The 17073-nt window shown below is 46.8% G+C and overlaps 1 protein-coding gene across 6 annotated transcripts in view; it reads left to right on the top strand.

Moving 5' to 3' along the window:
* Nucleotides 1-17073, top strand: part of Mapk4 (mitogen-activated protein kinase 4) — a 136949-nt gene that overhangs the window by 104810 nt on the left and 15066 nt on the right. Inside the window, exon 3 of one of the 6 annotated variants that reach the window (XM_030250448.1) lies at nt 12752-12813. The exons of the other annotated variants lie outside the window; for them this stretch is intronic. The gene's annotated coding sequence lies outside the window, so the exon portion shown is untranslated. The remainder of the gene's footprint in view (nt 1-12751; nt 12814-17073) is intronic. 6 annotated transcript variants of the gene reach the window in all.

Raw genomic sequence — 17073 nt, 5'->3', positions numbered from 1 at the left:
GAGTGTGTATGACACACACTCAGACACAAAGAAAAAAATATTTAAATAATTTTAAAAAATAGACTACAAATAGAAACTCCGACATGCTAATGACAGAAAATTGATGGCTTATTTTTTTTTCATTTTCATTATGCTTTTAAAATATTAAAATCATAGGAGGTAGATATCCCTGGTTAAAAGAGAGTGTGTTTTTCTAGTGGTAGTTCCAGAAATTTGACACAAAGGGGGAATTTCATTCAAACTGTCTTCATTATGAGAAGAATGTTTAATCTGAGTCTTTCAGCTACCGAGAGAGAATAGCCACGTACACCTGCCTCTGGCCCCGGAGTCTGGGAAAACTGACCCGCAACCTCGTCCTACCCTGCCGAGGTGTTGGGCAAGCCTACCCACCCAGAGCCGCAGCCCTGCTTTGGCCTCTGAGAGAACTAGATGCACTGCCATCAACCCCTGCCAGGAAGCAGGAGAACCTTCTCTTGGGTGGAGGAAACAGATGTTAACTGGTTCCTTGGGTCCCTGAGCAAGGGCTCCACCCCCTGGAAATGAGGGAAACACCCAAGGATGTGTGAAAATTACAGCCTTTTCAGGCATCTGGAAAGAATAAATAGTGGCTGCTTTTTAATAGTGAATCTTACTGGGCCTTCGACAGGAGACTTTCCACCACTGATGGTAACTTGGTGTGGGGTTGGGGGGGGGGGGGGCGCGGAGGGCTGGCCCTGTTTCTCTTCTAAGGCACAAGGCATGAAGAAAAGGCCGTGAGTGGGAAAGCCTGTGAGTGACTTGTTACAGTGCCTAGATGAGGAAGTACTGTGTTTTTGAGATCCGGTGTGTAGAGAGTCCCTTGAAAGGCCTTAGATGCTAATCCTTTTGTGGTTTGACTGGTTCTAGTCTGGAGCTTACAAATGGGGTGACAGCTAAAACCCTTAATCATAGGTAAGCTTTGGACCAACTAATGAGAAAAGACACCGGTAGTGACCAATCTGAATAAGTAACCGCTACAGCTCCATCACACACTGCTTTCTCTACTTCAATCTCTGCATGTCCTGAGCTATCGTTCTTGCCGGCAAGAACACACTCAGACAACCGGATTCTTCTGCGGCAAGCTTTATTGCTTCTTAAGGAGGGAAGACCCAGACCCCGGAAAATGGTGCTGCTTATATAGCCCTCAGCGTGGCGTTTCAGCACCTGTGGAGTGTCAGCTCCTGATTTGTTGCTCACCCATCACCTCATTACTACAGTGACTAGGCGTGAGTTCACTCTCGCACTTGCGCACAAGGCTTGTTTACTAGTTAGGCACAGCGGAAGCCAGCGCCATCTTATAATGGCGATTGCTCGCGGCACGGCTCTCCACATCTGCACATGAAAGTTCCATCTTATAATGGCGATTGCTCGCGGCACGGCTCTCCACATCTGCACATGAAAGTTCCTGAGAGCCAGGCTTCAGAACATAGATTCCCATGGAGAGACCCAGCACTGCCTACTCTGACACATAGCTGGAACGTAGAAGGCTACTGCTGGAGTCTTCCTTTCAGTAGGACTATGCTTTGTATCTGACTTTAAACTGTAAGACATGCTATACAATGCCCCGCTATTGGTGTATAACTGAGTGGCTTATAGAATCATTCCTCTGTGCATCCATTGCCAGAATTTATTTTAGGGCATTTTATTGCCCCTCAAAATAACAGTGCTCCACCCAGTTGTCACCTCCTTCCCTAAGTCCCCTTCATCCCTTAGTCTAAGCAGCCATCCGTCTACTGCTGTATCCCTTGCCTTGCTCTTGCTGGACGGATATTACATGTGGATGGGTAACACATGGTCCTTTGGTCTTTTGAGTCTGGCTTCTTGCACTCAGCACAGTGCTGCCCGGATTTATTCAGTGGTAGAGACAGATATTAGAACTTCATTTCAAAAGGGAAGACAGTAAAGCCGTCTAACAACTGTCTATGTCATAGCCGTCTCGTAGCCCATCCATTGATGGACATCTGGGTTTTTCTGTTGGGGCTGTTGTGAGTAATACCACCACCATGGACACTCCCACTGGTGTACAGGTTTCTATGGACATGTCTTATAAAGTGGCATTATTAGCTCATGTTTTCTGTCTGAAAAACTGTAATAGCAGATTCCATTGTGACATTGTCTCCAGTAGGCAAGCTATGAGGGCTTGTTCTCTCAGTGACCACATCCTTCATTTCTCGCTAGTCCTCCAGCAGGTGTGAGAACCTCACTGTGGCTTTGAATCGGTTTTATCCACGGCTAATGGTGCTGAGCCTCCCTTAGTATATATCCTCTCATGTGCTTATCAAGCTTTTACATGTCTTCTTTATATCTTGAGATCTTTGCCTATTTTAATTGGGTTCCATCATTACTAATACTGTTATTAGTTTTGAACTTGGAGACTCTTCTTGTATTCTAAATGCAAGACTCTTATCAGATGATTTCTAAAATCTCCTTGATCTGAGTTCTGTGGCTTGTTGTTTTATTTCCTTCAAAGTGCATGTTGTGCAGCCTGAGGTCTTGCTTAGCGGGACAGCAATCTGACCTAGTGTGCTCAGCCTTGAAAGAAAAAAAAAGGAAAAGAAAACAGGTTTTCATTTTGTCAATATTTATGTTACTTGGTTTTTTGGTTGGTTGGGTTGGTTTGGTTCGTTAGTTTGGTTGGTTGGTTTGGTTGGTTGGTTAGTTGGTTAGTTAGTTGGTTGGTTTGTAGTGTCTTAACCAGGAAACCATCACTGGCTCTGTGTGCTTCCCACTATCAGACTGTTTAGGGATGATGCCTGATTTCAAGTGTGGCTAAAGCCACGTCTTAAATGTGGCTCCAGACAGTTACCCTGAGCTCCAAGCTCTGTGTGAGCCACTACTGTCTCTGTGACAGGTGTCTGATGCTCCTGGTGAGTCCTGCCAGAGCCCCAGCAAGTCGGGAGAATAGGATCCACAAATAGCAAAATGCTAGTCTGCAGGGACTCTTGATTAATTCTTGGTTCACAGACACAGGGCTGTCACAGCCACCTAAAAACTCTGAACTCAGCCGTGTGCCGGAGAGACCTCTAGAAAAAGAAGCTCAGAAGAGAAAACGAGTAGGGGAGAAGAGAAGGAGGTGGAGAGAAATGCCAACAAGGCAGCCATCTTGTACAGGTCCTAACCCTCAAATGTAACTTGCCCAAGGTGATACGGAGTCTGAGCTAGCTTTGTGGAGAAAGGCAAAGGGCAGCAAAATAAAAGCAAGTCTCTTCAGGAATTCTATTGGACTTTGGCTTTCAAGCTCAAATTGGTTTCTAGCCTGAACATTCATAGTGCAAGCTGCCAAAAGTAATTTAAGGTTCCCTGTTCCTACCTGTAGGCTTGTACCATAATAAACTAAAATTCAGAAAGTCCTGCAAGTGAAGGAAGCCATTCAGTCATAGAAAATTAAATTCTGTTCCCTGGGTGTTATGTACCAAGGCCGGAAATTGAATGAGGACGTTTGCAAGATATTTCTAGCAACAGGGGTTGAGACAAAGTCTTTCTGCTTAACTCTCCTGTGGCCAGAGCGTCACACTCCCTCGACTACCACCAAGGCTTTGCCCACCATTCGTTCTTTGCAGCCTTACACTTTTGGACAATAGCTGTTCTTGGATGTGACTCCTGGTTTAAACAGGTTAGGTCTATACTGCTTTGTACTTAATCGAGTTGCTAAGTGCAGGGTCTTTGTTCATGATACTCAAGCACTGTGGGCTTTGCAGCAGGCTTCTTTCCACCTGTGCCCTCTAAGCTCCTGGATTTAAAGGTCTGCAGGGTTTCCTCCACCCAGCCTGGGCCCTCTTATCTCTGTAAAATGAGATTTTTCCTAAGGTCCCTGTGTGACATTTGCCTTTATGGAAAGCCAGGGCCTGTGGATGGCTGGAAGAGATGGGAACAGAGTTCAGTTGAAGCTGCAGATTCCAGGCTGTGGGACCAAGGAGCAAGGCCCATGGAGATCAGGTTTGACAAGTGCCAGGCTGCATGCAGATGGAGACTGCTCTCCTGAAGCATACATCTTCCAGATGGGGCACACGAGATGGACACATTTAGCCTAAAGGGTTTCTTTGAGCAATCACAATTGATTCCCATCATCCTCAGTGAAGGATTCCCACAAGCCCTGGCTCGCATGTGTCCTCCAAGGCAGCAGTTGTGCATAGCCAGGACTAGTTTTAGACAAATTTGCAAAATTGGAGTCTTTGCAATCTCCCAATGTACCTTACCATTCCTTCTCACATTACCTATCTGCTCTCTCTCTCTCTCTCTCTCTCTCTCTCACACACACACACACACACACACACACACACATACACACACACACACACAAATACGTTTCTTTTTTTAAATGTCCTAAACAGAACACACACTGTCTGCAAACAAAGGAACAGAGTGTAGAGCTAATGTGCCCTACTTAACAAGCGTGGGCAAGCACACACACACACACACACACACACGCACACACACACACCTTTATCACACCTTAATATCCATTTGTCAGATCTAGCAATGGGGACCAACAGATAACGCTCTGAGCAGAGAAAAATGGCAGCTGGTTGTCTGGCAGGTAAGGAGACAGAGAACAGAGAGGCAGCAGGCACAGCGTCACTAGACCCAGCTCCGTACTCTCAGCAGAGATCCCAGAGCTAGATTGCAGCCAGTGCTCCAAATCCTGCCCCTCCAGTAGGTAGTAAATTGTGCTCAGTGTATCTAACTAAAGAAGCCAACTGAATTTGTGCCTTGGCCTAATTATTTTCCCCTTATGTGCAAGCTTCCCTCCCCCCTCATTTCCTTTTCGTTCCACAACAATCTAGTAGTACAAGGAGGGTCCGTGTTACCAGACCCATTTTAATAGATGAGAAAACTGAGGCCCCAAGTAGCTGTCTGTTTCTCTGTCAGTCCCCCACCACAGATGACGTGGGCACTGTCTCTACTGTACGCATGAGGGACCCATGCCTCACAAAGACCAGGGACCTTGCTGGTTAGTCACCAGAAAGTAAGTTGCTGGCACGGGATTTGAACCCAGATCCAAACCACATGTTGTCAACACAGATGCACACAGTATATGAGGACTCTAATATCTGGCAGGACACCTGATGCACGAGTGAGGTGAGAGCCAGGTTCTGCTGAAGAGACAAGAACTACACCAGAAACTTCTGTGCAGCAAATCCCCCAGCGAAGGGTCAGGTCTCCAGCAAAACAAGGGCACTCACAGGGGTTTGCAAAGAACTTTGATTTGATTCAAAAAAAACAAACAAACAAACAAACAAACAAAACAGGGAGTTAAGGAAATGGTTTAGTTGATGAAATGGCTGATGGGACACAATAGCTTACAGTCCTGAGTTTGGATGTCGGAGCCCGTGGGCAGAAAGCCAAGCACGGTGGCTCACTCTGCAGTCTTAGCACTGAAGAACCAGAGACAAAATTACTGGGGCCCTCTGTCCAGATAGCGTGGCCAAATCAGTTCCGCGACAGACCTTGTCTTTAAAAAAATTGTGGAGAATAATTATGGACACTCTTCTAGCCTGGGACACACACATACATAGACACAATGCTCACCACCAAATTAGTCATGACAGACTGTGTCAAAGGAAAGACGTTTATCAGTCTTTCGTGCGCTTATCTTATTGTTTGGGATGAATTTACTCGAACTTCACCTTAGCAAGTTGCCCTCGCAGCCTCAACCCTAAGGGCTTCTAGAAGCCTCCATCTGCACTGTGAGCTGAGGGCTGAGAACAGCAGGCCACCATCCTGCCCTGACTTTGAATCTCCAGCTCCAGTCACAGGGCTTGCTTGGAAAGATAGAAGTAGAAGCTGAGGCCGAGTTGGCAGCTTTTCAAGGACATCTAGCCCCGAACAGAGCCCAGAGAACCCTCTGCCCCACAGGCGAGACTCAGCTCGAGTGCCATCTTGGCAGGGCCTGGGCATCTGGGGCAGACACAGCCCTTGCTTGGCAGAGCTTGTCTACATGGATGGTAAGTAGAACATGTTTAATGACGGTAATTACATGCAGGGACAGGCGGTGACCGCAGTGACCGCTCATGAGGGCTGCGGGCTTCCGGGCCCAGAAACCTGCTGCTGCAATGGTACCCTTGGCGGTGCACGGAGGAGAGGCGTGGCCCCCGAGCCCCTGAAGAGAAAAAGAAGTGATGGGGCTTGAACAAAGTGGGGCAGCAGGGCAGCAGGGATAGCTCTGAGCTGGGTTGTGTAGTGCAGCCTCGGGCTCCCTGGGAAGCCGTTGGGCATGCAAATTTCCCCAGCTGTCATCCAATGGATTCAAAACTTTGGAGTGGGTCCAGCTTCTGAGTTTCAGATGACTAAAGGGATAGCTTCAGAATGGCTGGCGTGAACGTCACTGTCCAGAGCAGGACCAGGACTTATTCCTCACCCTCACTCTGTTTTCGAAGCTTCACTCTGTCCATCTGTAAAACTGTCATTTCGGCCGTTTGAGCTGCCAGGGCTGCAGGCGAATGGTTAGGCTGAGAGTGTCTCTACCCAGAGTCCGTATCCAGCACTGCGCCAGTGGTCCTAGCAAGCACAGTAGTTTGTGCTCTTCCACACATGGTCTCGTTGCCTCAACCTACAGGCAAATTGATGGCTGGAAAAATTTAAAGACTTTGTGGGTTTCAAAAGGTGACCCAGAATTATTATCTTCCCAGGGACAGTTAGTGACATGAGTGTTCACACATCCGTCTGCACAAAAGTAACCAAGCTCAACAGAGAATACAGACACTTGGCCAGAACCCCTTGTTTGTGCAAGTCAACACCACTATCAGTGGGTTTTTTCTTCCTTATTATAAATTGAAATATACTTTGATTATATTCTTTCCCTCCCCCAAGTCCCTCCAGATCCTCTCCCTACCCACCCAACTTTAAAGTTTTCTCTCAAAAAACAATAGCCCAGTACAACCACAAACCCCCCACCCCAAACCAAGAAAACAAAATAAAGCCACACACAAAAGGGAAATACAACAACAAAACTCCAACAAATTGTAACCAAATAAAAGTCTGCGTGCGCATGTACACATGCACGCATTGTATATTGTTTAACTACTCTCGAATACAATGCCTGTCCTGCAGTCACTCTATTGGAGAAAACTGATTTCCACTCTCCCAGCAGATATGAATGACAGTTTAGTAAAAAAATAAATAAATAAACAAAGAATAGTGTTGAATTAAACAGAACGTGGTACGCCATCATAATAAAAATTTCTTTTGGGGGAGAAAAAGACTCTCGTAGTGTTGCTAAACATAACAGCAACATGCAAAAAACTCTTTATTTTGGATGCTGACTAAAAGCACACTGTAGTTTGAATACTATGCCATTTACGTTTAAAATAGCAAGCAAATAGTATTTGCCGCTTTGGGTGCTGCTATCCTGACCCAGAGTCAGGCAGATGTGCAGGATGGGAGCTGTCTCCATCCACTGGCAGCAATTCCCATGGCCCCTTGGGTTTTAGTTTGCTTGTCTATTCACAGAACTTAGGAAAGCCCTACACTTGGATTACAAAATGATCTCTGAAGTGACTTTGTTCTTCAGAACGACCTCTGGCTGCCTTGACATGTGTCACTCTGGTGACTTTCAGTGGCTAGAGGTTCTCTGTTGGTTTGGTTTCAGGAAAGGATGTCTGCTATCTAGGCATGGATGACCTAGTCATGCCTACCTAAACACTACCCAACTCAATGCCGCTCTGAGACCACCCATGAGCTACCTCATTCATTCATATAAGGTCAGATATGGTCTCAGGAGCCCAGCATGAATAACAGACACTCCCCAGGGGTAAAGGCTTTCTCTCAGGAACCAGGAATAAAGACCAGCCATATTCTTTACCATGCAGCCGGTAGCTGAAGGTAGATAATGACAGAAATCCATAGTCCCTTTGCTACACTGTAATATGACCCAGCTGTGAAAATGAATAAGCTACAGCCCTCGTCAACTGTTGCTGTATTGTGGATGCCAAACTCATTAACAGTGTTGTGCAGTTAACCATAAAGCATCCTTTTGTAGAACCATCAGAGGCAGGACCCAGGATCTGAGGGACAGAGCCTCTCCTCTGAGCTCCAACCCCTCCCACTACGTGTCTCTGGCTCCCTTTGTGGAACCGAGCCCTTGCATTGCCCAGGTAGAGAATGAAGTCTCTGCCTGTCCCTGGAGGAGAAGGCCAGACTGTGATTTTTCTCATCGTTCCTCTGAAAGTGATGTCAGGGTTTAGACCCTAGGTAAAGGAATCTAAGGGGACTGAGGAAGAGGGGGAGCAAGCCAGAAAGAATGTTCTAGTGACCAGAATCTCTCCAGCCCTCTGGTTTGAGGAGGGAGGAACCCCCACCCACCCCCTTTCAAAGTCACAATAGCTTTTGACAGTCATGCTCACCCCCCTCATAGGCTCTCTTGTGAGGAAAACCTTCAAGGTGACCAGATGTCTAAATGATTTGTCTCCGCATGCAAGCCCCATGGGCCCTGCTGCAGCTGACTTCAGAGAAGGTTCTAGAATACCTCTCTGCATTCCTTCCTAGCATAGAAGTTGTAACAAAAGCTTCCCCATCCTCTTTGGCCACGCCTCTCCTCTTGCCTTTTTACTCACCCGTGGCATTTATGAAAGTTAACTGTAAGGCCAGTCGCCTACACAGATCACCATTCACGCTGGGAGGTGCTCCCGTAGACCAGCATTTCACTGGGAGGTTTGCACCTAAGGCAGAGCTAGGGACCCACTTAGTTGGGTTACTGGGTTGTGTTTATGTGGATTTCAGTTACCTCTCTCCACAGTTACTGTCAATCACTTAATCGATCAAGTTATTCCACAAACTCTGTGGCACACTGAATCAACTCATTACACAAAGACACAAGGCCAGCTCGGTGACTCTGCATGGGACTACAAGAAGAACATAAACCAACAAGCTGGGAGTCACTTGTATATATATATCATCAGTCGCTATATATCATATGCCAATCTTACAATTCATAGACAAAAGGATACTTGGCATTCACTCCATATCTGATAACAATCCTACAAACGTATAAGATGCTACCAATGGCTAGTTTTGAACATGAGAAATGTCTCGAATAACCAAACCGAATTACCAACCATACCGGAAGAAGAGACCATGTTATCTTTTCAATTATCTTTCAAACACCGAGTTATCTTTAAATCCTCTCTGTGGAAAATTATATTACAAAATTCACATAGAAAAGATAATTAAAAATTACGCAGTATGCATCATTTGCTACCTGTGGTTTTGCAAAACAGCTAATTAGTGGAAATGTGATTTGTTTATGAATTCTGTGGTGTTGGCAGTATCTGCCAGCTTTTTTTGTCATTTGTGATTTGTTGCCATTGCTTTTGGATTCAAAATAAACACTCGCCTTCCTACCTAATTTTATGCTCAGAATGTGATATTTTTAAAAGATTCCCAAACCTGAATCCACCCCAGCCGTTTCTCCGTCCTTGAACTAATGTGCGTCTCAGCCAAGACTTGGAAGTGTAAGATCTCTGAAGACCTTGACTCAGGACACCACAGTCAGGCCTCACCACAGGAAACAATAAGTCACAGTCAGCAGAGCATTGGGAAGAACATTTGTAATTTCCCAGACAGGTAGCCCAGGGACACCTGCCAGCTTAACAGTTAGCATGCCCAGTCCCAAAGTCTCCCTAGGAAGATAGTGGCCCTAACCAGAGCATGTGCTTTCTGATCGATAAAATTCCAACACATACTCTGTTCACCAACAACAAAAAAGACCCTTCTCATGGCCAAGGTCAGACAAGCCAAAAGCTGAGCTTGGGCGCTAACAGAAGCCGCATTAAAGATGAGCTAGAGTTAGAATTGGTCCTTTCTGTGACCCATCTCTACATCCTTGCAAGCCTTCACTTCTTCCCGGACTGGGCATGGAAGACTCAGCCCCCCTCCCTTAGTCACCTGAGTTCCCCCACTTTGCCTACCCTCCCTTAACAACCTTATTCCCTCCCTCCCTTCTAGAACCTCTGTGGTATATGCAAGTAGCTAATACTTGCTTTGTAACCTTGACCTCCGGCCTCTCCTGTGTGCTCACACCAAGCAAGTACTTAGCCTGTGCATGCAGGAGTTGTAAAGATGAGTCAGGGAGGCAGTGGGAGTCTCAAATCCCTTATAGGTGGGTTCGTCTGTTCATACTGTTAGTCACCTAATAGAAGACAGTCAGTGTGGTTCCTGCAAGAATGGGGATATTTGGAGGATCATAACCCACATTTCCCATAGTCCCTGAAAACTTTACAGATGTGTTGATTGTTGCCCACCTATCAAAAGGGTGTTTGGTCATATGCCTTTACCTTCTCTGGCGCCTGTGAGTATGTATTACAGTTTGAATATTAAATGCCCTGCTGTAAATTCGCGTGTTGCAAGCTTAGGTGGCCCTGGTTGCTGGAGCCTCTCTAGAAGGAAGAAGGGTCACTAATGGGAAGTCCGTGCAGGGCCCTTGGCCTCTTCCTGGCCTTTCTGCTTCCTAGCTGTCCCAAAGTGAGCAGCCTCTGGGTGCCACAAGTTCTCACCCCATGATGGCGACCTACGTTCAGGCCCAAAGCGACAGATCGAGGCAAACCTGAACCAGAACCTCTGAAACTTTGACCCGAAGTAAAACATTCTCCCTTTTCTTTCAGTGAGAAAAGTAAAAAGTCTTTAGGATGTGAACTCGTAAAGAGATGTCTCCTTAACAAAGAACAGTCACCTTTAGATGAGAGTCCGAGACCAGGTCAGCCAGGTAACCAACCAGGTTCAGGGTGAGTAGGTTCCTTCCATGCTTTGCAAGCAGCAGCCTCCTGCTGACAGAGCATCGGTCCTGTTTGGGGTCCTCCCTGCGACACAGTCTCTTCCTCCCCTGAACCTCACCCATAACATAGAGACTGCCGTTGCTGGTACAGCAAGCGACACAGCCCAGAGTGCCACTGGGCACCCTTGCCCTTTTAGGGACCTCCACTCGGATGAAGCCAGACCCCCTAGCTTCATTAGAAAAAGAAGCACAGTTGTGTTAAAAGACATGCTTAACCCTGATCTCTTTATTATTATTATTATTATTATTATTATTATTCATTTATTTTATGTGAGTACACTGTTGCTGTCTTCAGACACAACAGAAGAGGGCATTGGATTCCACTACAGACGGTTGTGAGCCACCACGTGGGTGCTGGGAATTGAACTCTGGGCCTCGCCAGCCCGTAATCCAGATCTTAAGCCCAGGGGTTAATAGAGAGATGCTCAGGAAGAGAGAAACAGCTGGAGACTTGTGTGCAAGCTTCACAGAGCCGAGTTTAAGCAGCACTGGACATAAGTGGTGACCCTATATACCAAGATGTTGTGAGCTTTGGGGTTTTGTTGCTTAATGGTTGCTAAGGGACCCTTCCCTCCTCTTTCCCTCTTCCCCTTTTCAATAACTGAAATTATAAGGTGCCCCAAAAAGTACTGTGTGGTTATGCTCTTACAAGATTACATCAGAAGTCACCAGAGTTACAGAAGGTGCTTGGAGCATGGCCCTGTGTCGTAAATGCGGTTTCTGGTGAGAGGCAGAAATCTCAAGTTTACAGCTGGAAAGGGAGAAAGGCTTTAAACAACTGTTGTTCATGGTGTTAAATTTATTCTCTGCTGGTGAAATTTCAACCGGATTTCAACCAGGGTGAGAGGTTCCTCTCTGTTCCCTTGCTCAGGAAACTGCCGCCATCTTGCTGGCCTGCTCTCTGAGCCCCGCCCCCACAGTCTTTGTATAATTAAACCCCCAGAGGCACTAGGATTTGTCCTTCTCTCCAGACCTAAGTGACAGGACACCCGATACAGCGGCCCTATCAGTTGCCTCACTGAGAGATACCTCAAATCCTAGAGTTTCTGAGAAGGACCGAGTCTGGGGGAGATTCGCTTTGTTCTTTCTAGGTTGATAGCTGAGCTGTTGTGGTGAGTTACAGCCTTCAAGGGAGGGACTGGGCTGTGGGAAGGAGCTAGGGGGCAACTCTAGAGGAGCAGACAAGGGAGCTGGAGTCTGGGGAGGCGTGTTTGTTGTTGATAGTGGTGGTGTGTGTGTGTGTGTGTGTGTGTGTGTGTGTGTGTGTGTGTGTGTGTGTGTGTGTAGGTCGACACTTAGCGTTTTCCTCTATCCCACTCCACGCTGTTTCGAGACAGGAACTCTCAGTGGGGCTGGGAGCTCACTGACTGGTTACACTGGCGGCCAGCAAGCTCTGGGAATCCTTCTTTCAGCCCTGACCCCAAGCACTGTGGTTACAGACCATGAGGGACTTGTGATGTTACTACTGTGACCTTGACCCAGCTTCCTCTTCTGCAGTGCTGAAGGGCTGCAGGAATGAACGCACGAAAGAGATCAGGGAGAGCTGAGGGTGGTACCCAGCGTGCAAACACACAAGCAGCGCCTGCCAGACTGGCATCACCATTACTCAGACTTTAGGATTAATATTTTCTGACTTTCTGAGTTGGGGTGTGTGTGTGGGGGTGTGTGGTAAAGCCCAGGGTCTGACGGCATGGTTGGCTGAAGACAAGATCAGCAGCAGCCTTGGGGGCTCACCTAGCACACCATAGTACCACAGTCAGTGTACAGCAACACTCCCCAGCGTCTGCATTTCACTGCCTGTGTCTTGTAGGTTTGGACTTTGGAATAGCCAGCTCCCCTTAACTGGTGACCAGTTTCTGACATTTCCTTTGGTTTGGGCATATCATTAAGCAAGAATTTCAAACAGGCAATCTTAGGCGTGGCTGTCACTCCTTTAGCTTAACATTTGTATTCCATTCATTCCAGGGAGTTAAGTAAGCAGCTAGCTGCCTTGTGCAAGGTGTACTGAAGAAGTGGAGATAAAACAGGTAATGTCTGTCAGGGGTCTCTACTTGCTTCCCCTGCTATAGAACTGACAACAGAGGGGTCAGGCTGCTGGGGGACACCAAGGCCTATCAGCTATATCACATAAAAGTAGCTACAGTAATTTCAACAAATACAAAGTGAAAATGGTGATTAATAGATTAGATAGATAGATAGATAGATAGATAGATAGATACATAGATAGATACATAGATAGATACATAGATAGATACATAGATACATAGATAGATACATAGATACATAGATACACAGATACATAGATACATACATGGATACATACATAGATAACATAGATAAATGCTTACGTAGATAGATACATGGATAGATAGATACATGGATAGATAGATGGTAGACAGACAGACAGGCAGATGATATAAATCACATTTATGTACCCTAAACTAGGCTTAAACTCATTATCCTCCTGCCTCAGCCGCCTGAATGTTGAGGGCCTTCGGAAATGAGCTCTGCCAGCCACTGCTGTCGAATCCTTGGCACATGGCAGATGCTCGGTCAGTTCACTTTCCTCCTTCCTCCTCAGACGTTTCCAGAGCTTAATAACTGCATGTTAATGGGGAACTTGAGAGGAAGACGTGCAGGTGGGAGGGGGAAAGCAAGCTTGCTGCCTCCTTTGGGTGAGGAGAAGACGACGGAGAGGTGAGACTTGCAGCTCAGAGATCAGTTTATCTGACGTTCTCCCGGGTAGCCACTCGATTCCCGTGATAAACTGACCTCCGCTCAGATTCACTCTTGTGAACTATGCTGTCCTGGATCACTCTCCCCATCTCCTTACCCTGGTCTGTTTTGTTTTTCCTTCCCTACACTTATCTCCATAGACATTTGTCTGCTCGGCTGTTGCCCACTAATGGGCACAGTATCAGAGACTCTATTTTGTTCCCTGATGGCATCATGTCTCCAGTCTGAAAATTACTGCTGAATTTGACCTTGGCCTTATCATGCAGCTCTCTGGACTCTCTTGGGTCATTTTGATAATTAAATGCATCAATAAGAAGGCAACACTGGGCACCATGCCTTGCATACCCAAAGTTCTCAATCAATCCTAGCCACCGTTTGATGAATTATTTTCTAGTTATCTTGCTGGGATCTGCTGTGTGCACAGAGCCTCTGGAGCTGCTCTGGAGCTGGGGATTTCTTTCGTCCTGAGTGGAGTTAGAAATAGAAAACTGTACTAATTGGGGACTATGAAATCAGCTACTTACCGTTCCAAAGCCAGTGAACTTGAAATGTCTAAGACCTGCTTCTCAAATATGACTGCACATTGGAGTCCACAGGGAACTCTTATCAATTACTGATGCCTAGATCTCACCCCAGAGAGTCTGATGTCATTGATGGGGCAGGTGGCCCAAACATCAGGATATATATATTTTTTTAATTCCCAGGTGCTTCTAATCTGTAGCTGGGTTTAAGAGCAACTGCTCTACAGACTTCCCCTTGAATGTCAGTGAGACAAATGTCTATTTATTGCCCGGCTATTACTGCACCTTCCTAAGAAGAGAAATTTTCTAGAAGGCTGCCTTATTAGAAATTCATCACTATGGTCCAACAGGGCCTCTCTTGAGAGATGGCTGTTGAAGTGGGCTCAGCTGGTGGGTGTATACGCACGATGTTGAGCTGCAGGCCAGCCTAGGCTACATTGCAAGACCCTAACTCAAAAAAGAAAAAAGAAGGGACAGGGAAGCTACTGACTAATGTCAAATCCAGGATGCTAACAGGGAAAACTTGGGAGGCTTCAGCAGCACAATCAAGAGGGGAAACTGAGGCTAGAAAGCCAAACCAAACTTTTGCTCCACCCCACCAATGCCCACATGTCCAAACAGCACAGCCATTGGCCCCACAGTTTGGTGAGATGAGCTCTGCTTATCCTAATATATCTCTGAACAAACAAAACATTTTGTCCTGCTTTGGACTGTATAAGAATTCAGAGTTCTTTGTCTGGACCTTAGGGAGAAAGATCCAGAGATGTTACCTGTGTCAGTAAACTCTCGTTGAGTTAGGAGACAGCCGCATTTCAGTGAAGGGCTTTCTAGAAAGCAGCCTGACTTCATTCTCCCATTGCTGTGCCATTGGAGAGCAAGGGGAGGTACAGTATGCTAAGTGAGGCAAGTCAGCCCAAAGGGACAAATCCTGTGTAGTTCCACTTAACAGGAGGATCCTAGCAGAGTGGAGCTCAGAGACAGGAAAAGTGGGCACTGGGGGTGCAGGGAAAGTGAACAGGGAATTGTTGTTTAATGGGGACAGAGTGAAAAGAAACCTGGAGATGGGTGATGGTGGTTTGATGACTTTGTGAATGCTTTAATGCCACCGAACTGCACACTTAAAAAAAAAAAAAAATGGAGCCGGGCATGGTGGCATACACCTTTAATCCCAGCACTCAGGAGGCAGAGGCAGGCAGATTTCTGAGTTCGAGGCCAGCCTGGTCTACAAAGTGAGTTCCAGGACAGCCAGGGCTATACAGAGAAACCCTGTCTCGGGGAAAAAAAAAAAAAAGGTTGAGATGGTGAATTCTATGGTGTGCATAACCTACCACAATTAAAAATCATCACTTAAAATGGTATTCTATCACCCAGGTCTACTGACACACATGTATGGTGCCAGCCAGTATGTTGACATGTGTGTTTAATCCCAGCACATGGGAGGTTAAGACAAGCCACAAATCCTTGTCTCCAAAGGAAGTGGGGGTAACTAAGAGCAGGTGAGAAAAATCCTGGTTCTCAAATATGACCGCACGCTGGAATCCACCAGGGATCTTAACAATGACTGGTGTCTAAGTCTCACCCTGGAGACCCCCATGTCGCTGATTGGCTGGCAGGTGGCCTGAAGAGCAAGATTTAAAAATAAAAATAAAAAAATCGCCATGTGCATCTAACCTGAAGCAGGTTTGAGAGCCACAAGCAAGAGGACTTGATTTCCGATCCCAGCACTCTGGAAAGAAGCCTGATATGTTACAAGCCCAGAGGTTTGGGTGGGGGTGGGGATGGGGGCAACTGCTGGGTTCTAGCAAGGCTCCAGGGTTCTTGGAACTGACTGGGGCAGTGAGGGAATGAAGAAATCAGAGGAGACAGAAATAGCTGAGGTCGGGTGGTAGAGTTGAATAGGGACGTGGGTTATTGCTGAGCTGAACATAGGGTTGAGGCTGGTACATCTAGATAAACAAGGGGGCAGGGTTTATGCTATACTGCTGGGCCAAGGAGATAGATCTAGCTAACCGTGGTAGGAACAGACTCTGTAGGGAAGCAGCCGTCAGGCCAGAAACATCTTTCTGGAGAGAAAGCTGTGGCAGGCTTTGCTTTTTCCCATGGGACTGAGGTTGGGGTCTTTGAGATGGCTGTGCCATCTCAATGGCACACATTCCTTCAGGGCATCCTCCCCCAGTCCCCCACAGCCCCCAAAGGCAGAGAGGAAGGTCCCAGGGCCTGACTGGCCACTAGCCTCGCTCCAGGTTCAGTGAGAGATCCTGTCTCAAGAGACGAAGAACCCAAGCCAAGGTCTCGCTGCTTCCAGCCCAGCGCTCTGCTCTCTCGGGGCAGCCACATGAGAGGCCACCATTCCTTCCTTCCACATTCCCACCAGCTCAGACCAACCCATGTCACCTGCCGTGCCTCCCTCATCACGACTGCGAGCCAAGAGAAATCCTTCCTCCTGTCACAGTAACAAGTAATGGCACAGTGAGAAATGCAGTCCAGGAGACTTAATATAATTGTTAGGATGTAAAATAATGCGTTTGACCATGGCATTATTAGAAGTATTTATTTTTGTGTATATGGGGCAGGGGTATGCACATATATGTGTCAGTTGCCCAGAGTCCACATGAGGTATCAGATCCCTGGCAGCTGAAGTTCCAGACTTCAGCTCTAAGCTGCCCGATGTGAGTGCCAGGAACCAAACTTGGGTCCTCTGCAAGAGCAGTGCATGCTGCCAACCAGTACACCGTCGTCACCTCTGTCCGTCAGTATGACATTTTTGTCCATGTGTTTCATTGCACCTTAACGTATTTGCCTCTACTGCCTCCTCCTCCCTTCCCTCCCCCTCACTGGTCTCCTGCTTCACCTCAAATGGCTGATTTTTGTGGTACTCAGGAGTGTGTGTTTGTAATAGATTGGACCTGGGTTCCACATTTCAGTGAAACCATGCAATGCTTTGTTGTTCTTCCCTCCCCGTAGGCCTCCTTTTCCTTCTTCACAGTCTCTGGGTGCTGTGATTTCTTGTCGTTCATATATATACACGTT

This window comes from Mus musculus, chromosome 18, assembly GCF_000001635.26.
Source record: "Mus musculus strain C57BL/6J chromosome 18, GRCm38.p6 C57BL/6J".
In the NCBI taxonomy this organism is placed as follows: Eukaryota; Metazoa; Chordata; class Mammalia; order Rodentia; family Muridae; genus Mus; species Mus musculus.
This window is presented reverse-complemented; position numbering and strand designations above follow the sequence as displayed.